This window comes from Trichosurus vulpecula, chromosome 3, assembly GCF_011100635.1.
Source record: "Trichosurus vulpecula isolate mTriVul1 chromosome 3, mTriVul1.pri, whole genome shotgun sequence".
Taxonomy (NCBI): domain Eukaryota; kingdom Metazoa; phylum Chordata; class Mammalia; order Diprotodontia; family Phalangeridae; genus Trichosurus; species Trichosurus vulpecula.
In genome coordinates, this window is record NC_050575.1 from 408,560,389 (window position 1) to 408,584,028 (window position 23,640).

The window sequence follows — 23,640 nt, forward strand, 5'->3', positions numbered from 1 at the left end:
TTAAGAAGCCTGGAAACCACCACGGCTGCTGGCAATTCAGTCCTCTGAATCCTACTCCAGCCTAGTTTGTACTGCTGTAGCCCATCCTGGACTGCACTCTGCTTCCAAGGCACTGTGATATACCCTTCCTGAACACCTTCCATGTTGTCTAGTGGTGGAGATTTACTTCACTCTGTCATTTTGGGGTTCTGTAGCTCTAGAATTTGTTTAGAATCATTTTTATAGGTATTTGGAGGGTTTGGGGGGGAGAGCTAAAACACTTGTTTGAGCTCTTACTCCACCATCTTGGCAGCAATGTCTAGGAGAGGAAATGTTTTACTAACAGCTTATCACATTATGTATGAAAGCAGAGATAAACTGTTGAAAGAGCAATTTCAGATGGAACGGGAGTTGCTTTGTGTGTTACAGTGTTCGAACTCTTCATCAGAAGAGCAACATGGGGAATCTCAGTTGATAGAAGCTGATTTGAATGAGGGTTTTGCTGTTAATTTAATTAAGAAAAAGTGAAGAACATAAAAGGTTAAAAGTGCATACAAGTTCAGCACAGAGTGAGCCTAGTTGCCCTGGTGATGGCTGCCAGGAGATAGTGTTGGCAGAAAATGAAACAATGTTGGATGAGGTTCCTCAGGCTGAAAATGAAACAATGTTAAATGAGACTCAGCCAGATGCACACCCCATACTGTGAAGGAAATGAGAGAATCAGGGAGAAAATTCAGTTTTTAGAGAGATGCTTGAAGATTTCACTCAGCAGGAGGTCAAAGATATCTTAGATTCATTTACCCCCAAAATGGGAGAATCATTAATATCTTAGATGGTGAGAATCAGTGATAAGGGGGTCAAGGAGTATTGGCAGATGGTGTGGATTGCTTGCAATTCGTAGGTATTAGTCAGAATTCTTTTGTTCAACAAGCTTTTAGGGATTACCACATGCTAGGAGGTAACAATACAAGCAATTCGTTAACTTTAGCTGGGAATAGATGCTGCAGACTATATCCTGCTGACTCTATGTGGTCCAGGGCAGATAGGCCCCAGTATTCACTTAAGGAATGTATGAGAAACTTGAAGGAGGAGGTAATGAAGACAGCAATCATGACTGAAAATGCTGAGATTATTATTATGATATGCCCTTGGGAGTCTCTCCTGCAGATATAGGAGTGAAGACAGTTCCCCCTGCTTATGAACACCTAGTTTTGACTGCTAACACGGAGATAGAGCACCCTCTTTCAGAGGTGCTGGATAGCATTTCATAGTTAAGTGACTTAGGGGACTGGGAAAAAGATGAATTTCCTCAAGAAAGAAGAGTAAATAGCCAGCAGATTCAAAGTCAAATAGACTGACAAGAAAAGAAATGTTACTGCTCTAATGAGAGCAGGGGTAGATTTTGGAAGTATAGATGGTATTCCAACTAATGAACTATATAAAATGTACTGAGATAAGGGGCTTAATAGCAGACAGAATGGAGAAGTAAGAATTGCCCCTACAGATGCTTCTGAACCCTTGTATCCAAGTGTGTCACACCTTCAGGGAGAATAGGAAATTGGCCAAGCCCCAACTCAGATTAAAGAAATACACAGAAATAAACATGGGATTATAGATCCCCTATTAATTTAACCAAATATTGGAAAAACTGATCAAATACTGTAACTAGGGCATTAATAGATACTGGGGAGGAGGCCTCCCTTATAATCAAAACCCTGATAAGTTTAAACATGGAACTCCTATTACTATCACAAGACTGGGAGGGGCTGAAATATAATCCAGACAAGTTAAACTAATGATGAAAATTGGACAATTACCTAAGAAAGAATATATCATGGTCATTGTACCCACTCCTGAAGACATCATTGGAATAGATATACTGAGAGGTATAACTCTAAATTTACCTGAGGGGAGATAACAATTTGCAGGAAGGAAGATAGAAATCAATACTGTTTTAGTAGGAAAAATAAAAATGGACCCAATCACTTCAACTTTTGAAGTAATTACTTTGAAGCAGTATCGTGTCCCATGCGGGCAAGATGAAATTACCAATACTATAAAGTAATATGTTGAGAAGGAGTGTTAGTCCCTACAACCACTTGGTGGAATAATCCTGTCTGGCCAATATGAGTATTGGACTGTGAGGAAAGATGTCCCACCACAGTGTCCAGGAACACCTGGTTTGGCAGGATATGATTTATTTTGTTTAGAGGACTTCTGGTTGGATAGAAAAGAAATAAAAAATATCTCTACTGGAATGTGTATGAGAATCCCTAAGAATCATTTTGGATGGATATTGTCTAAGTCAGGATTAGCAGCATGAGGAATACATATATTGGCTGGAGTAATAGATTCCAATTGTCAAGGAAAAATTGTTGTAACATTCCAAAATTTGAGTGAAGAACCTATACAGTTTTGTAAAAATGATAGAATAGTTCAAGTGATTATTTTCCTTGTGAAACAATACCCCTTGTGAAAAGTGACCCTCCTTCCAAAATAATTAGCAGAGGAACTGAAAGATTTAGTTCTACTGACTGTTTTTGTCCTTCATTTTTGAAGAGGACCATGATATCAGGGAAATGATGACATGACTTGCAGTTGACTTTGATTTGCATGAGGGAGGGCTGTGCAAGGTCACCAGCCTCACTTTCTCCTCCAGAGCCATCTGGATCCAGTGACATGATATTCATCAGGATGATTGGAGGCGACCCAGGATGCAATGGGAGACTCTGCTCTTTTAGGCTAAGACCTTTTCTTGTACTCACTTAGAGTGAGGTAATGCCCATTCAGTAAATAGGCCTCTTTAAGAAGTGAGTCAAGGGATGTCCCCTTAAATTAGAAAAAAAGAAAAAAGAAAAAAATCAGGCTGGGAGGGGAAGACTCTCAGGGTTGCTATTCCAAAGAAAAACAGTTATCATTGACATTCGCTCTAAACCAGGAGGACCCAGAATACATGTATTAAGTGGAGCTTGAGAAGGGACCTATTTTTTTTTTGTTCATTTAATTTTTATTAGGTTTAAGTCACACGATCACAATCTATTAAGTTACTAGTAAGGAAAGTACTTTCTAAAAATGCTTAAAACATACACTGGAAGGATTGTCATTCATTGCATGCAACCCCCAAAAATTCAGTGAGCCAACACCCAGTTGTTTGGGTTAATGTATTTATATTCAGGATTTTATATTTACAACATGGTTATTAAATAACTCAAGCCCATCCAGCCTCAACTGCCTCAACATGCTCAACTTCAGGGATTTATGCTCAAAATGAATAATCTGTTTTCCCCACCCCCAAGAATAAGATCACTTGTTCTTTAAGTACAGACAGGGCCACAGCTTTGTAGAAATAGATCCTGAAGCATGTAGTTTGGTCGGTAAAACATTTATTAAATCAATGTCCACTAGTTCCACTTCAAAATAAAGTTTTGCCTTGGGTGGAATTTTTGCATCAGGCTGTCCTTTCTTGCCATAAGCCCATTCAGGCTCAATCTCCAGATGAGTCTTTTCTCCTTTACTCATTTTTAAATGTGCTTCATCCCTTCCTCTGATAACTTTACCCACTCCAACTTTAAAACTTGGAGGCTTAGCATTCTTTTTCTTCTTTGCGCTAGTTTAATTATTAGTATCAAAAACAGTTCCATCCTGCAATGTTCCTGTGTACCAGCAAAGAACAACATCTCCTTTTTTGGGAAATTTAATTTTATCTCCCTTCTTAAGAATAGATTTCTAGAAGATGGCAGCTGGAAAGCAGGGACCAGCTTGAGCTCCCTGCCGAGTCCCTCCAAAAACCTATAAAAAATGGCTCTGAAGCAATTCTAGAATGGCAGAAGGCACAAAACAGCAGAGGGAAGCAGGGCTCCAGCCCAGGACAGCCTGGATGGTCTCTGGGTGAGGTCTATCCCACACGGAGCTGGGAGCTGGGAACGGAGTGGAGCACAGCCCAGCCTGAGCGGCGTGGACCGGCCAGACCAGGAGCCAGGCGGAGGGGGCCCTAGCGCCCTGAATCAGTGAGTTGCGGCAGTTACAAGACTTCTCAACCCACAAACACCAAAGACTGTGGAGAAGGTTAGTGGGAAAAGCTGCGGGAGTGGAAGGAGTTCGAGGTTCGGCTTCCAGCCCCGGGGGCAGCGGAGGTGGGGAAGCTACAGCTGTTGTTGCTTCCGGCCCCAGGCCCACCTTGTGGGAGGAATTAAGTGGTGGATCAGAGCAGGAGTGCACAGCCTGCTGAAGATCTAAGCCCAGTCCGGGTTGGGGGTTCTTGGGGAGGGAGTAGTGCTAGTGTGACAGAGCTGGCACCTCCCCCCCAAACGTGGAACATAGAACTCGTTAGTCTACAAGCAGTCATACCCCACTGAAAAACTCAAGGATCAAGATAGTTGGTTGGGAATATGGCCAGGCAGCGAAAACACACCCAGATTCAGTCTCAGACTTTGGATTCTTTCTTTGGTGACAAAAAGACCAAAACATACAGCCTAAAGAAGACAACAAAGTCATAGAGCCTACAACAAAAGCCTCCAAGAAAAACATGAACTGGCCCCAGGCCATAGAAGAGCTCAAAAAGGATTTGGAAAAGCAAGTCAGAGAAGTAGAGGAAAAATTGGGAAGAGAAATGAGAAGGATGAGAGAAAACCATGAAAAACAAGTCAATGACTTGCTAAAGGAGACCCAAAAAAAATACTGAAAAATACACTGAAGAAAACAACACCTTAAAAAATAGACTAACTCAAATGGCAAAAGAGCTCCAAAAAGCCAATGAGGAGAAGACTGCCCTGAAAGGCAGAATTAGCCAAATGGAAAAGGAGGTCCAATGGACCACTGAAGAAAATACTACCTTAAAAATTAGATTGGAGCAAGTGGAAGCTAGTGACTTTATGAGAAATCAAGATATTATAAAACAGAACCAAAGGAATGAAAAAATGGAAGGCAATGTGAAAATCTCATTGGAAAAACCACTGACCTGGAAAATAGATCCAGGAGAGATAATTTAAAAATTATTGGACTACCTGAAAGCCATGATCAAAAAAAGAGCCTAGATATCATCTTTCAAGAAATTATCAAGGAGAACTGCCCTGATATTCTAGAGCCACAGGGCAAAATAGAAATCGAAAGAATCCATCAATCGCCTCCTCAAATAGATCCCGAAAAGAAATCTCCTAGGAATATTGTCGCCAAATTCCAGAGCTCCCAGATCAAGGAGAAAATACTGCAAGCAGCCAGAAAGAAACAATTTGAGTATTGTGGAAACCCAATCAGAATACCCAAGATCTGGCAGCTTCTACATTAAGAGATCGAAGGGCTTGGAATACGATATTCTGGAGGTCAATGGAGCTAAGATTAAAACCTAGAATCACCTACCCAGCAAAACTGAGTATCATGCTCCAAGGCAAAATATGGATTTTCAGTAAAATAGAGGACTTTCAAGCTTTCTCAGTGAAAAGACCAGAACTGAATAGAAAATTTGACTTTCAAACACAAGAATCAAGAGAAGCATGAAAAGGTAATCAAGAAACAGAAATTGCAAGGGACTTACTAAAGTTGAACTGTTGTGTTTACATTCCTACATGGAAAGAGGACATGTATGATTCATGAGACTTTAGTATTAGGGTAGCTGAAGGGAATATGCATATATATATGTGTATATATATATAAGTGAATGTGTATGTATGTATATATCTATGTGTATATATCTATGTATATCTATGTGTGTATATATATGTATATATGTATATAAAAAAGAGAGAGAGACAGCAGACACAGGGTGAGTTGAAGATGAAGGGAAGATATCTAAAAGAAATAAAATCAAATTAAGGGATGAGAGAGCAACATACTGAGAGAGGGAGATAGGGAGAGATAGAATGGGGTGGATTATCTCGCATAAAGGTGGCAAGAGGAAGCAGTTCTGTGGGAGGAGGGGAGAGGGCAGGTGAGGGGGGAATGAGTGAACCTTGCTCTCATCAGATTTGGCCTGAGGAGAGAATACCATACATACTCAATTGGGTATCTTACCCCACAGGAAAGAAGAGGGAGGAAGATAAAAAAATAAAAGGGGGGGGATGATGGAGGGGAGGGCAGATGGGGGTGGAGGTAATCAAAAACAAACACTTTGGAAAGGGGACAGGGTCAAGGGAGAAAATTCAATAAAGGGTGATGGGTTGGGAAGGAGCAAAATATAGTTAGTCTTTCACAACATGAGTATTGTGGAAGGGTTATACATAATGATACCCATGTCGCCTATGTTGAATTGCTTGACTTCTTAGGGAGGGTGGGTGAGAAGGGAAGAGGGGAGAGAATTTGGAACTCAAAGTTTTAAAAACAGATGTTCAAAAACAAAAAAAAAGTTTTTTGCATGCAACTGGAAAATAAGATACACAGGCAATGGGGCGTAGAAATTTATCTTGCCCTACAAGAAAGGAAGGGAAAAGGGGATGGGAGGGGAGTGTGGTGATAGAGGGGAGGGCTGACTGGGGAACAGGGCAACCAGAATATATGCCATCTTGGAGTGGGGGGGAGGGTAGAAATGGGGAGAAAATTTGTAATTCAAACTCTTGTGAAAATCAATGCTGAAAACTAAATATGTTAAATAAATAAATTTACATTAAATTAAAAAAAAGAATAGATTTCTAATATTTTGGTGGACACTCATCCAAAGTCTCTTCAGGCTTGACTTCTTGGCATTTCTCTTTATCAAGTTTCACACTTTTCACCTGCTCTGTCAGTTTGACAACACTTTCAGTACCTTTGAAACACTTACTTTCAAAAAGGTGGTTGTAGGCTGTGACTACAAATGATCCTTGTTTGCTGTCTTGGCCACATTTTTTATGTTTCCTAGTCATTTGTGTTCTGTAAGAACAGAATCTGAGCTGTTGTCCTGCAGAAACTTAATGATGTCTTTCTTGGGGAGTTCCTCAATGTGTGGAAGGGACCTATTGTAGTCCAATCTATGAGTTTCAGAGTGAACTGGGTTTAAGGTTTTGAGAGAGAGAGAGAGAGAGAGAGAGAGAGGGGGGGAGGGAAGGGAGGGGGAGGGAGGGAGAGAGAGAGAGAAGGGAGGAAGGAAGGAAGGAAGGAAGGAAGGAAAGAAAGAAGGAAGGAAGGAAGGAAGGAAGGAAGGAAGGAAGGAAGGAAGGAAGGAAGAAATAGCATTGCCCAAATAGAACTGAAACTGCCCAGTTGGGTGTCCAGTCAGGAAGTTACTACTACTCACAGATTGTTATTTGCCCTCAGTTATCAAAGAAGACAAATGACATCAGGAAGATGAAGTCTTGACTTAAAAGTCAATTGGATTTAAGTGAGGTAGAGTTGTGCAAAGTCATCAGCCTCACTCTTTCCCCTCTCTCTCTCTTTCTCTCTCTCTGTTTCTTTCTCAAAACCTTAAACCCAGTTCACTCTGAAGCTCATCCCATTGGACCACAAAAGGTCCCTGCCCAAGCTCCACTTAATAGTTGTACTTTGGGCCCTCCTAGGGTACAGTGAATGTCAGTGGTAACTATTTCTCTTTGGAACAGCAACCCTGAGGGTTTTTCCCTCTCAGCTTGATTATTTTTCTTTTTTTCCTAATTTAAGGGCCATCTCGACTCACTTTTTAAAGAGGCCTATTCACTGAATGGGTGTTACCTGACTCTGAGTACATGAAAAGGCCTTAGCCTAAAGGGCCAAGGTCTCCCATTGCATCCTGGGTCATCTCCAGTCATCCTGATGAATATCAGGTTCTACTGATAGAATAAAATGGAGAGCTGACATATGGGTAAACTAGAAACCAGATAATGTTCCAAAGGCTGTGGAAATTATAGCATTTGGGAAAGATAATACTGTAACTGTTATTTATTCAGGATAAAATGATTACCAAATTGTACTTCTGACTCATATATTCTACCGTAAATAAGGCTATGATATGGTCATGGGTTCATGGACTCCAGAAGCACAGTTTATTATTTCTTAGTTTCTTTTAGGCTTTTGTCTATCAAATTTGTCTGCTAGATTTGTTTCCTGCAAGCTTAGTACCCTCCGCCTGCATATGCCTGATCATTTAAGTCAGATGTCACCCTCTGTCTGTGACTGTGATGTGTCACCTGTGGACCTGTCCATGACTGTGATGTGTCACCCCTGGACCTGGCTTCAACCAAGCTTCAGATGCCAGTTAAAGAACTGACCTCTCAAATGGGACTCTTGATCTCTTAGAGCAGGGACAGCTCTACATTCAATTTCAGCAAGAAGAAGGTATGAAGGATGAGACCTTCACCCATTACCCCAAGATTTTGAGCCCCATTGGATCGAGGGAAGAATGATGATATTGTTTTATGTGCTTATTTCTTGTTATCCCTGTCATATTGCTGTTGACACCATTTACCTCAAAATTCCCATTGACCTACGCAATGGATAAATAAGATATTGAAGTTGAATAGAATGGTAATGTAAATTTGAAGATCTTCTCATCCATTAATAGGCCCATGTGACCTGTTTACATCACAGGAAGTCTAAGTCACATGTGGTAGGAGGAGCTTGTTAAAAAAGTCTGGAGGTGTGGAACAGGAAATGCTCAGAGCAATTAGAAACAGCAGGAGGAAAGGATGTAGGCAAAGAGGAGCTAGGATTTGTGAAGGTTTGTTAGTGGGAAGGCCCCAGCAGGGGGGAAGTTTATGGGATGGAGTGGCTCCCTGCTGTGATACTGTATAACCAGAATGGCCTTTGTTTTCTTTGAATGACTCAGCTTACCTCATTGAGCCCCTAGATGCTGTGGCTTGCTCTTCCGGGGCAGGAAGCCCAGCCATGCCAGGAATCAGAGAACTTCCTGTGTGATGAGTCATGGGGCTGGCTGAGGGGAGGTATTAACTCCAGAGCCACGCCCTTTTGGGTGTTAACCTGGTCTACGCTAGGGGGAGGGGCCAGCTCAAGAACCAATTGTCTCTGGCCATTCAGGCGGCGCTTGATGATGTCAAAAACTCTACAAGAGGGGAGAGGACAGCTTGAAGAGCTCTCTCTTTCCTTTTCTGGTTGGTGTGGGAGCAAGTGGGGAGCGTGACTCTGGGCCAGCCCTTGCTCTCGGGCCGAGCCCAGATGTTGGTAACTATGAATTGTATTGGGTCTGTCTGTTGATATTTGTAATTTGTTTGTATTTTGGTTTTGAGGTTCGGGTGCTGGTTTGTTTTCCCCGAACTAAACGAATGTTTTGAACCTCAGGGTGCTGGCTTTTTTCCCCTGAAGTACGTGAATGAATCTGTATTTGGTATATCTCTTGATGCTTGTCTCTTTGCTCCCCTAAACTAACTGAATGCTAACTGAATGCTGGTGTTTTCCCCTGAACTAAATGAATGATGTCTGTATGCTAACTGAATGCTGGATTAAAGTAAGCTGGTTAACCCCCTCACCGTGCTTTCCTTGTTTAAGCAGACAAAAAGAACCTGTGCTTTCCCGGTGTCCCGGCAGCCTCCGGAGTGCTGGCTGCGGGGGGATCTTACGCCCCCACTGAAGCTGCTAGCTGGGTTGTTAATACATACTGTGTGTTACCTTCTTTGCTGCTATGATGGATTGGACTTACCGGTTTTGGGATTGGGTTTTCTGGTGTCTGAATAAATATTTTGCTTCTGCCTTCTATATGGAGAGTCTTATATTTTGTAACTCAGAACAATGCAGGTATATTCACAATAGCAATGGTTGTGAACATTGTCTTGGCGATACAATCAGCTCATATAAGACTGCAGGTTTTTCTGAAGTCTTCCTGATCATCATTTCTTATAGCACCATAGCATACCATTACATTCACACACTACAATTTGTACAGCCATTTCCCAATCGATGGACATCCCCTCAATTTCCAAGTTTTTGCCACCACAAAAAGAGCTGCTATAAATATTTTTGTACATGTGGGTGATTTTCCCATATTTATGACATCCTGGTCAGTCCGGTGTAATGAGGGAACCTTGAGGCAGCTAGGTGGCACGGTGAGTAGAGCAATGGCCCTGGAGTCAGGAGGACCTCAGTTCAAATCCAGCCTCAGACACTTGACACACTTTCCTAGCTGTGTGACCTTGGGCAAGTCCTTTAACCCCAATTGTCCTGCCTTCCCCCCTCCAAAAAACAAACAAAAACAACAACAACAAAATAAAATAAAAATAAAGTGATGAGGGGACCTTAAAACCAAACAGGGGAGGGCAGCAACTGTGGGAGGGGGTCAGTGGTCCAGAGCCCAGGGTGCCAATAAATCAGTTTAAAGGAGAAGCAGAGAGAAGGACAAGGTGATTACTGCTATGTTCAATCCATGCCTATTTTTATAAAGAAATGACCCACAAGAAAGGCATTGCCAGCTTCGTGGACAAACCTACGGAAATGGCCTGGATGGCTGAGGTTGCTCAAATCTGTGGATGGATGACACTGCCCTGAGGTGGGGTTCTGCGACTCCCAGGGGCCATTACCTCAGGCTCCGGGCTCCCTGCTTCGGCCAGGCCTTGGTCCTCTGTAGACTGAGCTGAAGAGGGAGAAGGAACCCAGAGGGGGAAATGTCTTTCCCTTCTCTTCCTGGGCAGGAGGCAGAACTACAGGTTTTCACAGGTGAGGTCCCACAGGGATTAGAAAGGCCCTGGTCCTGTCCTCAGGGCAGACTCCAACCTACAGAGAGAGGGAGGCAGCAGAGAGGGTCAGGCTTGGAAATGAAGATGCTCTAAACAAGAAGACTGTTTCCCACACTTTCTTCTGCCCCCTTCACCCCCCATCCTCAGAGGGGCAGAGAGGACTTGAGAACCCAGATGGGATCAGACCAGTCAGAGATTCAATGCTCCTGAGTCAGAGTTCTCTTTCCAACTAGTCCTCTGTCCTCCTTGCATCCCTTTTCTCCAACCAAGGTACACATTATCTAGATAACAAATTGACTGCTTGATCTAGGAGGGAGGGAAGCCAGGGAAGGTTGAGGATGGAGAGGCCCTGGGATGGAGCCACCAGGAAATGACCAGGGGTAGCCAAAGACTGGGAGAGAAAACCCAGTATGGCATTCAACCCCCTGCATGGGACAGTAGGGCTCTGAGAAGAGTGGGGACAGGGAAGCAGGAGGCCTAGGGAAGGACACCAGGGTTAGGGTTGGGGAGGCAAGACATTATTGTGGTACTGGAAAAATCAGTTATTGCTAAGGAGACCCCTGAGAAAACCCCAGTTTGCATAATAAAGAATGGACTCAGAACTTTTGGCATTTAGCAAATGTCCCTGGGGCTCTTGACTCCACCAAGGAATGTCAATAAGATTATCCCACTTAAAGATAACCTGTCAGAATCTTTTGATCTGTCAGGACCTTTGTTCCTATTCTCTGGGACCACCCACCACCCTGTGACCTGGCCTGTAAAATTTCAAGAGATAATTAACCACTGTACCCTGTATTTTCTATATAAGCTACTCCTTCACGCCAATATGGTGCCATTTTGATTTGGGTGAAAAACCCCAAATGGTCACTGGCTAATAAATTCACCATTTAAAACTTATACTCTGTGGCATGTCTTGCTTGCTGTTGGTATAACATTTTGGAGGCCCCAGAGAGATAGAGGCGGTATTTCGTGTTACCGCCCCAGAGACACACACAGGATTTTGGACCTCAGCAGAGAGTCTCTGCCCTGATCCACCTTCTCTCGCTTCAGAGAGCCGGCTCCTGGGGATTTCTTTTCCTAGGACTCTGAATTGGGGTGACGGTCTCGGAGAATGGGCTCTATGCTGACTTGTCCCTTTTTGGCCTATGGAGAATTCTGGTTTTCAGACCTCTAGAGGTAAGGTGCTGTTCTGGGCTAGCCATCTGGTCTCTGCTAACATGATAACCTGGACGCAGGGATGTGTGCAGAGCAGGTGGGGGGGAATGGGACACTGTATTCTCCCTGTTGGGGTGTGGGAGGTCTATAGACCTTTTTTTTAATTGTAAATCGAGATTGCATTGGACTGAGTTTCTCCTAATCTAAATTAGATTGTGGGTTCATTGAAAGTCAGATGTGTTCTTCCATAGCAATAACTGGGTTGTTTGAACCTCTACAGGAAGATCAGACCTTAAAGCAAAAAACACTTCAAATTTAGCATTAAGATGATATCTTTAGGAACTGTAAGAATAAGAATGAAATGTATTTGGAATAGAATCGCTCCGGATGGATAGACAGATGAAATGATTTTTCCATATAAGATAATTCAGAAATACATGCAACTGAATTGATGTCATTTGACTGGCAATTTTGTTTCTTGCTTAAATAAGTAACATTTTTTATGTTATTATTATGCTTCCACTTTTTTATTGGGATTTTTGGGAAACCAGTGCATATGAAACGCAGTAAATTTGAAAAATTAAAATGATGCAAATGTATCCTTAGAAAATTAATTCTTCCTTTGATCTGGTTGCTGTGAAATTATTTGAGTCTTCTTGTACAAAATGACTAATAAGGAAATGCTATACATAATTTTATACGTGTAACTTATATCTGATTGCTTACCATCTCTGGGAAAGAGGAGGGGAGGGAGGCAGGGATAGTAAGGTCTTGCCAGGCCTTTATTTGCTCTGGCACCTCTTTTCCTCCTAATAAATGAACTTAACTGGAAAGAGACAGGAGCTTGGGATTCAAGCAGGGACACACTTACCAGACCCCCAAAGGAGAAATAGCAGGCTGGACATCAAGAGCTCTAAGCCAGGACCAAAGCACCTGGAACAGTCCTCCAAGGGTCATGAAGAAACTACTTATTACGATGAATCCCACTTCTGACACCAGAAATGTCAATGGGGCAAAGCCTACCCCTCCAAATGCAGAAGAGTCAAAGATGAATTGAAATCAGAAAAGTTTTATTAGAGGAAAATAAGACCACTAAAGTTGAGGCACTCCAGTACAAAGTACAAAGAACCTGATTCATTGTGCCAGAATAAGTAATTGAGGTACCTGTCCACTGACCAGAGGGGATGGAGGTACAATTCAAGTGCAAAACCTGAAGCATATATTGGGTGAGTATAGCACATACAGATGCTCAGAGAATTTTTGGGAATTTGGGATTCAGAGAACAGGAGAACCTAGTCTGGCTGTTCCCTAGATTGGGGCTGGCCCCTAGATTGGGGCCTCGGGGAGTGCTTTCTATGGTTTTACATACAACAAAGAGAGGCAGGAGGATCTTGTGAATGCAGAGTACCTAAGACCAGGATGTTTGTGCAGGCTGTATCCATTTGGGGCCAGTATGGACCACTTTGAGCAGGCCCTGTGGTTGCCGGCACAGTGGAGGTATTCTGGGCTCACCCACTGGACACCACAAAGGATCACTGCTATCTCAAGCTTGAGCAACACTCATTCCACCTTCTGATTGGCTGATTTTGATTCCCAGGTTATTTCTGCCTCTCCTGGATGATGAGGGAGCTCAAACAAATCACTCAGATTAGTAAGCTCATTATCATTCCTTTTCCACAGAGCCCCTAGCCTAGGAAAGGCAGAGGTATTTTATCCTTGAAAACCACAAAGGGGAGGTTTGGGGAGGGGTCAGCATAAAGAGTGAGCAGTCATTCCCAGGAACACGTGAGGCACAGAAGGATGTTTTGCAGGAACAGTTGACCACTAGGCTGTTTTGGGCAACAGCTCAGCAAAGTCAGGCAGAGAACACCAGCAAAGGCACCTAGGAGTGAGCAAAACTGGCTCACTGCAGGCTCCTGATTGGCACCTTTAACAACCAGGCTCACTCTATGTCCAGTGCACCTGTCTGTTTATGGTTAACTCATAGAAAACTGCCATATTGATCTCAGGGGCACTTTCACAATTGTAAATCTAAAGTTGATGGGACTTAGTTTGTCCTAAACTACATTATAATGGGACAACGTTTAAAGTCACATGTGTTTTTCCATTAGGATAATTATGATGTTTGACCTTGTAAAGCTAGTGTGGGGATTAAAATCACACAACTACCACAAAAGAGACTGAGGTAGAGCTCTGAGCCAAAGGCACTTTATTAGAGTCCATTATCCCCTATAATGAAGTGGACCTCAGATCTTCCTCATCATTTGAGATGCCTCCTTCTTCCAATACTTTGTTTTATAGTGTTTCATACCCAAATATGCAAAAGAGGCATGGAAAAATACAGCATCTCGTTGGTTGATATGCATTGCTCGAGGGCCAAAAATGACATATTAGCAGGGGATGGGGGTTCACAGGTTGGGTGAAGCATGGGGCATCTCCCCTGACTAAGTGGTCATAACATAGGTACAGATTGGACAAGAGAGAGTGGTACAGAGGTGCAAGAATAACTTGGATCCAAAGAATCAAGCAATCCCTTCCCTGGTGGCTTTGGACATGGAATTGAGTACAACAGGAAGAAGATATCATTGTCCATATTCTTGTGGTTGCCCACGTAAGCCTCAGAATGTGGTAAACAAGTAATGAACATTACATTAAAGTTTGAGGCCCACTATAAGAACCTAGCTATCCCTCTATGATTTATGAAGAATATCAGATTGATTGGTACTGACTGGACTAGAGCAAGGGTCCAAATGAATGATTTCTCACAGTAGGTTAGATCTTAACGCAAAATACGTATAAAATTTGATATGAAGATGATGTTTAGAAATTGTAAGGATAAGAAATAAAAATATAATTGGACCAAAAAAATCCACCCATCACAATGTGAAAGAGATCTTATGAAGAAAACCCACAGGAATACTATAGTCATACTCCAAAACCCTTAGCTTAAGGACAAAACATTGTGAGCGACAAGAAAAAAAAGCCATTTCCATATGTCGGTGCCACAGTTAGAACCACACCAGACCTAGCAGTGGCGACACTAAAAGACCATAAGTCTGGAAACATTATATGTTGAAGAGCAAATGAACAGGGGTTCCAGATAAAAATATCTTACTCAGCAAAGCTAAACCTAATTCTGAATGACAAAAATGGTATTTAATGAATTCTCAGACTTTAAGGATTTTGTTAACAACAACTGACAAACAAACAAACACAACAACAAGCTGAACTTAATTTGACATACAAGAGCCAAGAGAAATGTAAGGTACATACCAATGCCCAATTACAAGGGACTCAATAAGAACAGAGTGGTTACCTTATATATATGTAAAATATAAAACCTATGTTTAAGACTGTTATTAGTAATTGGGTAGTTCATAAGAAAGATTGGGGTAGACCTGAGCATGATAGGACTTTAGAAAGTAAAACCATTCAGGAACAGATAAGAAGAGTAATTATCTCATACAAATGAGGTGCCAGAAGAAGAACCAACACAGAAAAATTATATGCGGGAGGAGGGCTGTCAGTTCTGGAAACCTACTTTCATTGGGAATGGGTTCAAGAGTGAACAATACATATATATCTAAAAGTGTATAAAAGTCTTCTCAATTCAGAAAGAAATAAAATGCTAAGGGGATGAGGGCAGAAGTGAGGATTAGGGAGGAGTCTTTAAAGGAGAAGGTGAGGGAATATGTTAAAGGCGGGGAATAAAAGGGTTTTTGTGATTTGTGAGAATGGGAAGATAAGAAAAGGATTGTTGGAGAAGGGTAGGTCAAGAAATAGGAGGGCAAGGTACTGGGTAGAAGTAAAGTAGAGGAGTAAGGAGGGATAGGAAATAAGAGACACATACACACACATTAAAACAAAGATCAGAATTAGATTTTGTTAGGGAAAGTATATGTTTATATATGTAAGTATCTGGATCTATATGTAAATATATCCATACTTGATTTTAGCCTCTGGGAAGGGGAGGAAGGGAAGAAGAGGGAAAAACAAGCAAAGTACAAAGTGTACAGCACAGAACAAAAGAAAAGTTACAAGTAGCAAATAAAAGATGGACAGTTTTCAACACAATGCATAGAATTTATTATACAGGCTTTCTTGAAATGGAAACATTGCTCTGTACGTCGAATCCTCTCTTAAGTTCTGGGGTACACATGACATGAATTTCTCTTATTTTGTATTTAAGTTTCAATATTTAAGTTCACAATATATTTCTTTTCTTCATTGTGTATTTAAGTTTTAGTGAATAATTTTTTTTAAAGTCAGACACAACTGAAGGCACTGAACAACTTTTTAAAATATCCAATAAGATTATACTCTGGACTCTGCTTTAACTTGCCATCCACACCCCACTGCTATTCCCCACCCCCACCTAAATATCATCACTGCTACCAATGTAGCAATAAGGTTTTTCTTCAGGAAAAAAAAATTCTTTTCTATGCCACTGAGCTTTAGAGAACAAGCTATCCCAAATGTCTCCAGAAAGGGGTTAGCTTGCTCCCAAAGGACAAATCACCAGATGTGAGGCTTTCCTTTATACCTAGATCCTTCCCCCTTCAGATCCCTGTAACTTCCCAATGGGCATCAGCTTCCAGGGCCCTCAGTTGGGCACACTGGGTGCCATCTTCCACTCCTCCATATCTCACCCCCACTTCTCATATCAAATATGTAGTTGAGCACTGTCAAATTCACCCTTTCACCATCTCTGGAATATACTCCCAATAGGGTGCAGGCCCTAATCACTTCACATCTGGACTATGGCTATAGCTGCTGGGAAGTCTGCCTGCCTCAACACTCTCCAGGCCATACCCCCATCAGCTGCCAAAATGATCAAAAAGTAGGGGAGTCTGACCATGTTATACTCTCATTGCATAAAGTGCAATTGCTTCCTGTTACCCTATAGAATCAAATATAAAATCCTCTGTGGCATTCAGAGTCCTTCATAACTTGCTCCCCATCCAACCTTTCCATTCTTCCTGTAGCTTAACTCTACATGCTCTTGAATCCAGTGGTACTGCCCTTTTTGTTCAGTCCTCACACAAGAAACTCAGTCCTGACTCTGCCTGTCTCCATTCCTACAATGTCCTCCCTCATCTCTACCTCCTGCCTTCCATCAAGTCCCATCTGAAATTCTACCTTGTAGAAGAAGCCACTGTACTAGCCATTTAGAAAACTGGGTATTTTGACCTTAGCCTATAGGTAGGAGGAAGTTGCTGCTAAAACACTTTGGCTCTCACTTATGAAAATTGTAAGATTGTTAACTAAGACATTTGGGTTATTTTTAATGATAAAACCTAAAACTGGTAATCCATCACTGTGTATGTGTGTGTGGAAAGGAGGGGATGAAGCCTTATCCAGATTGGTTCTGCCCATTCAGAGCAGTCCTCGGGGCTAGTCAAAACACCCATAGCCCACAGCAGCTTTAAGGGTAGATGGGGTGGCGAGGAAACCCCTTCCGAGGGTTTCTTGTCAATCCCCCTGATTTTGTAAACTGCCAAAAGATATTGTTTAGGTGATGGAGATCCAATGAACTTGGATTTCTGAGAATTTGCAAGTATATAGAAATTATTGGCTTTTATACCAGGACAAATTTTTAATTTGAGATGTAAATCCTGGTAAATTTTCCCCTAAGCTGTGATTAGTGAAACTTGCTGCTTGATGTAAAAACTCGTAGGACCATAACTGATTTTGAGTTGTCTAATGGGTCATAATAATCCATCAATAAATCAAGAATCAATAATCCACCATCTGAGAGAAACGCCACAAGCTCCTCAGAGAGAATGTGATACAGGCAGAGGTCTGCATCTGGTAAAGCTGAGAGGCCAGTTTTAGCCTCATTCTAAAATGGGATCCTCCTGAATCAGTTTCCCCATTGTGTCCCGTTGAAAAGGAATGTTACCCACCTGGCTATGAGATGCAATTGATACTGAATGGTTTGAAAACTGTGAATTACCTGAATTCAAAGAGAAAGAAGGATGTTTTATAATGTCATACTTGATATAATCATTTTCCTGCTTTATCCTTTTATGCCAAATTTCTATAATCAGAACAAATGGTTAGTCAAAGATAGGAGCACATTGCAAGCATGTGAGATCTTGCTGTGTTGGCCTGAATGTGTAGTCAAACAATAAATTTACTCCAACAACTGGGTAAATTAATACTCAGGCTTATCATCTGCCTGCCTGCACAGCCATGTGAATGACTATCCCATGGTTCAAGGATGGGATAGGATAAGGTGTGTTTCAGATTTGAGGTATTCAGAGTAAACTCCTTTCTATATCCTAAACAACTTAGTAATTAAAGTATTCAATTAGTTACTGAAACTAAATCAGAAACATCTTCCCTTTGGTATGGGGAAGAGAATTTCAGTGCAATCAATTTTCTTAAAGGGAGGTTATCTGATTTCTTAAGTATCCTTCCAAGTCTTTTGTTATAATTAGAATGAAAGTCAGTCTCTGGAAAATTCATTTGTGTAACTATTGAACCCAGGGGTGGAAAACTTCTACCTGAAAAAGCATTTTTACTTCCCAATAGCATCTGATCCTCCTAAAGGAATTGGAATCTGAAAGGAAATTCTAATGGGGCTCTTGCTGTCTTTCTTTGTTTTCCCCCATTCTTACAGCACTTTTAAGACCCTCTGTATTTGGGCCCTGCACATGAACCTGCTTGTCAGATCTGTGTCTTCCAGACTACGAGCCATTCACCTATGGTTGATACCAAACAGTGGGTACCAGCTCATGTCCCCCCATTATTCCCTGGATGCACCCTGTGCTCAATCTCCTTTCTGGGACCTCCTTGAGGCAGAGACAGCTGTACAGCCCTTGCCAGCAGGAAGGGGTTTCAGAAGCAGAGACTGTCCCTTATCCCAAACGATATTGGGTCCCGTTTCTTTGAGGAGGGAGTAATGCGGTGTTAATGATGGACCCACAAAAGACTATGTCTCTGAAAGCAACCTGGTCCTGAATTTTTCCATACATTTCAGCAGCCCAGATCACTGGCATCTGGCATGGCACTTCTTTAGGACTGGAACTTAAACTGACATTTTCCAATCCAGTAGCCACTTTTGAGGTTTCCAAATTTGCTTGCATATTGAGTGCAGTACTTTATTTACTCTTGTATGAAAATTTTCGTGTTTTATTTTTTCAATTACATGCAGAAACAATATTTAAACCATTTTGAAAAGAAATTTTGATTTTCTTCACTCTGCCCTTTACTCTAGGATTGTGACATGAAACTATATATGTGCAATACAAGATAATCCTATGCCCAATGCTAGCAAAGCGTTCCTTATAATCTCCTTCTGACCAGTTGTCTGACCCCTTTACTGTCGGTGATCTGAGAGCTCTCCAAGCTGCTGCTCTTGCCTTGGTGAGGAATGGCCTTCACCCCACTGTCCTCCATGTCCAAACACTGTCACTTTTCCTGCAGCCTCCTAAGTTGTCTTGGGTTGGAAAATTGTTTCATCCTGATTTTTTGTTGGTTCTTCCTCTCCAGAATTGGATTCAAGTACTTTTGAGGAGGATTTGGGAGAGTTCAGGCGAGTTTCTGCCCCCACTGGGACATCATGGCTCCACCACCCTTCTTAAAGTCATTAATATTGTCTTTACTTAATGACACTACATATTTCTGCAGACTGGAAAAAAATTATTGCCCTCTTGTATGTCTTTTGTCTGCCTACCTGACTTGACTAGAGTTAAAAAAAAAAACAGAGTGAGAGAGAGAGACGTCTTTTTGAAGGCTTTGTAAGTTGTGGAGAAAAGTGTTCATTTTCACCCTATTTGCTTTGTCTGATCTGACCACAGGAAATAGTCTATTTAGATATAACAAGGCACAAACCATCTTCTTCAGAGGAGTCCCAGGAGTGCCCTTTGACTGTCCAGAGACACAGATGGTATATGACCATCAGCCCAGAAGCCTCTTATGTGGTTGTTTGCTCCTTTCCCTTCCCCTGCCATGCTGATGGAGCAGGAGCAAGCATGGGAGACTGGTTAGATAGAAATGGCAGGGCCACTTACCTGCCTAGAAGGAGCTGCTTTTTCACACAATGGTTCTGCTCTGCCTCAAGTCCAGCAGGGGAAACCCATCCTCTTTACCGTGTTAGTTGGGTCACAAAAATCAGTGAACGAGAAGTTTCTTGATTGTCATAGGCAGTAACCTGAACATACATATAGGTGGCCTACAGGAGACCACAAAATTTCCTCAAACTACCCCAGTTTTTATAGCCTTGATCAAACACCTCTGATTTCTTCCCTTCGCCAAACATTTTCCCTCAGCTTACATAATATTGATGGGAGCTCTTTTTCTAATTCTGGATACATTCCATTTTTGAGAACACCCAGATGTCTTCCTTCACAGTTTATGAGCCTATTTCCTCCTTTTTTGGTTTTGCAAATTGATGGGATAGCATGATTTATTTCCCCTTATCTCACTATTCTGTTATAATCAGACACAAAATTCAACCTTCACCAGTAACCTCCACGTTCCAGAGAAAGGAATGTCTTTGTGGAGCACATTCATAAGGTTTCTTCCTAGTATGTATTGAGAAAGGCACTTATAATTTTCACATTAATTGATATGATATATGTAATGAATATACTAACAATTTAATTTTTTAAGAGCTGGATGTCTGGCTTGGCTGTCAGAGCTCACAATGCAACTTAAACTGATTAATCAAAACCTGTTTCCTTTGCAGAACTCTAGTTCTCTACTTTAGGGGCAGTGGTCACAACTCCCAAAGACATCATGTTGTGGGACTTGTGACTTTCTCATCAGAAACCACTAAAAGATTGTTTGTAATCCACCTGCCCCCCTCTTTCCCCAGGTATGACTTAAGTATAAAACATATACTTTCACTTCAGCTAAGGGAATATTCCTCACTCTGACACTGATTAATTAAACAATTTGATTACTGACACTCCTGTTTCTAGAACTGCTTTGTGTGGGTCCAAGCATTCTCAGGTTAGAGATTGGTCAGTAAAAATCCCGTTAACAGAATTCTCTGATGAGAGGATGAGAGATGATTTCTGGCTGGAGGCCATCTTCACACTGAGTCCATAAATGGCTTGTATGCAGAATTTTCTACTGTCTACAAAGTGCTATACTCCATTTAAGTGCCTCTCTTCAATCATGTCATTGATGAGATTTATATCTTTTATGAATTCTCTCATGTGAAAAAAAGGCTGACTTTTGCCTGAAGCCTTTACCACATGGATTATATTTTCTCTAGTGTGGATTCTCTGATATTTAACTAGAATGGAGCTGATTTTAAAAGCCTTTCCACATTGATTACATTCATAAGGTTTCTCTCCAGTGTGGCTTCTCTGATGTACCCAAAGGTATTGCCCCCATGTAAAAGCTTTACCACACTGATTACATTCATAAAGTTTTTCTCCAGTGTGGATTCTCCAATTATTAACAAGATTGGAGTTGCCTCTGAAGGTCTTTCCACATTGATTACATTCATAAGGTTTCTCCCCAGTGCGGATTCTCTGATGTTTGGCAAGATGACTCCACTGCATAAAAGCCTTTCCATATTTATTGAATTCATAAAGTTTTCCTCAATTGTGGATTTTTTGATGTTCTCTAAGATTGGCCCTCTGTATAAAAGCCTTTCCATGCTGATTAGATTCATAAATTTTCTTTCCAGTATGGATTCTCTGATGTTCATTAAGATAAGTTCTCTGTGCAAAAGTCTTTCCACACTGATTACATCCATAAGGTTTCTCTCAAGTGGGCATTCCCTGATGAAAAGCACAGATTTCTCTCCCAGTGAAGTTACAGGGACCATCACCTATGAATCTTTTCTCCTGAGATTCTTCCAAAGAAAAGCTTAATTCTGCAAAAGTGTTCTTCGCTTCAAGTCTGATATTTCCTTCTGAAAGAAACAAACAATTAAATGTGTTTGAGACATTAACTCGAACCTATGACTTAGTATGCTCTGTCCACAGGAGTAGAAAAGTTGCTTCCACTCAGTCTTTCCTTTTCACTTTCATTGGTTGCGCTTTCGATCCTTTCTTCACAGATGTAATGCCATTTGGTGCACACATACTAAATATTCAAATTATTTCATGATCTCTCATATTTGTAACTATAATGTAATTTCCCTAGTAACAACTTTCAACCTTTTTTTTTTTGCTGTTTCAGTATTTGAGGTCACATGAAGAATACAGTACTGTTTCTTGTATTTATCGAAAACATGAAAGATTTTATTCTGGCCTATTAATATTTTTCAAAAGAAATTTTTTTTGTAAGTCAATCAGGGTCAAGGGACTTGTCCAGGGTCAGGCAGCTAGTAAGTGTCAAGCGTCTCTAGCTAGAGTTGAACTCAGGTCTTCCTGATTCCAGGAATGGTACTCTATCAGCTATACAGCTTAGGTGCCCCTTGGCCTACTAATTTATTTTGATAGCGATTACTTGATTACTTATTTTTTTAATTGTCTCTAAATGCTTCTGCCCACTAAAATAAAAATAAAATCCTTGTAATAATGATTGCACAGGCAGAACCTATATCAGATTGTTTACCATCTCAGGGAGGGGAAAGGGGAAGGACTGAAAGAATTTTGAATTTTAAATTTAAACAAATGTTTAAAAATTGTTTTAATATCTAATATGGGAAAATAATATATTATATTACAAAATAAAATCTGTACTAAAAAAATCCTCATAATAAACACAATGCTAAAAATGTACAACATTACCAATCCCCGAAGATATGTGTCTCATACACAAATTTGGGTCTATCATTCTTTTGTAAGGAAGTTGGACAGCAGGCTTCACTATTGGTCTTCTTGAAACTTTTTCCCATTTAGGGTTTAACAAACCCTTTCAAGGTTCTAGACAGTTTTCCCAAGGATTTGAACTAAAAATTGGTCATTGGTACCTTAAGCAGTAAAGAATCACCCAATTTTATTACTCATATATTTAGACTCTGGTACAACAACCTTGTGCATACTTCAACCATAATAGGATTCTTTCTGCAATGGTTCCAAATCATGATGATCAGGCACATAATCCCTTTGGGGTTCATGCAATGAGAACATTGTACTCTGATTGCCTCTGACTATGCACAACATATTCTTCCCATTTATCAACTCAACACCAAATTGCTTGCAAACTTGCAAGAAAGTTGGACATTCATGTGCAAATGATGACGGGTATGCACAGACCCTCACTGGCTGGCTGCCACTGTACCAGAGTAGTCCTCTCATTCCTGGGTTACCTTGTAATCACATCTCATCAAACCTGTAATTACCAGATCAAGATGTTACTCTGGTTGGCATTCTTGCAGCAGATATAACGGGCTCTTTGGACCATGATTGCTATGCATGCACAGTAGATGCCACAAAGAAACCATCCTGGACCCCCATAATCTTTCTACAAAAACCAACCTTAAAGTGCCCCTCATTACAATGCTAAGGTTGTCTTCTGATGTGAACCTTTATTATTGACTTCCCTGTCAGCTTCTCAAAGGAACTGCTTGGCAACACAGATTAGTCATTCAGTAGAGTTTCAATGAAAGAGTACTAGGTTTTCCATTGGTAGGAAAAAGAAAGTTATGCCTAAAGAAATCCTATCCTCACAATGGAAGTTTTGAATATAAACATTGTTTTTTAAAAAAAATTCAGTGCAGTTGACCTTCAAGTACATTTATCATTTAATATACTACTTGTCATGAGCAATTAGAAAAATAAATCATTAAAAGAGTAACCATCAATTCATTTTATTGACTGCTTAGGGAATTAAAAGAAAATAATTTTCATCATTTGGGATTGCCATTGCATTGCTGAGAAAAGTTAAGTCATTCACAGCTCTTCATGAAACAATATTCCTGTTGCTATGTACAATGTTCTTCTGGTTCTATTCGCTTCACTATGCATCACTTCATGTAAGTTTTTCCAGGTTTTTCTGATATCATCTTGTTTGTTATTTCTTATAACAC

The 23,640-nt window shown here is 41.0% G+C and overlaps 1 pseudogene; it reads right to left on the reverse strand.

Moving 5' to 3' along the window:
• Window positions 1–3,282: 3,282 nt before the first annotated feature.
• The window catches only part of LOC118842771, a 43,901-nt pseudogene continuing 23,543 nt past the window's right edge, over window positions 3,283–23,640 (reverse strand).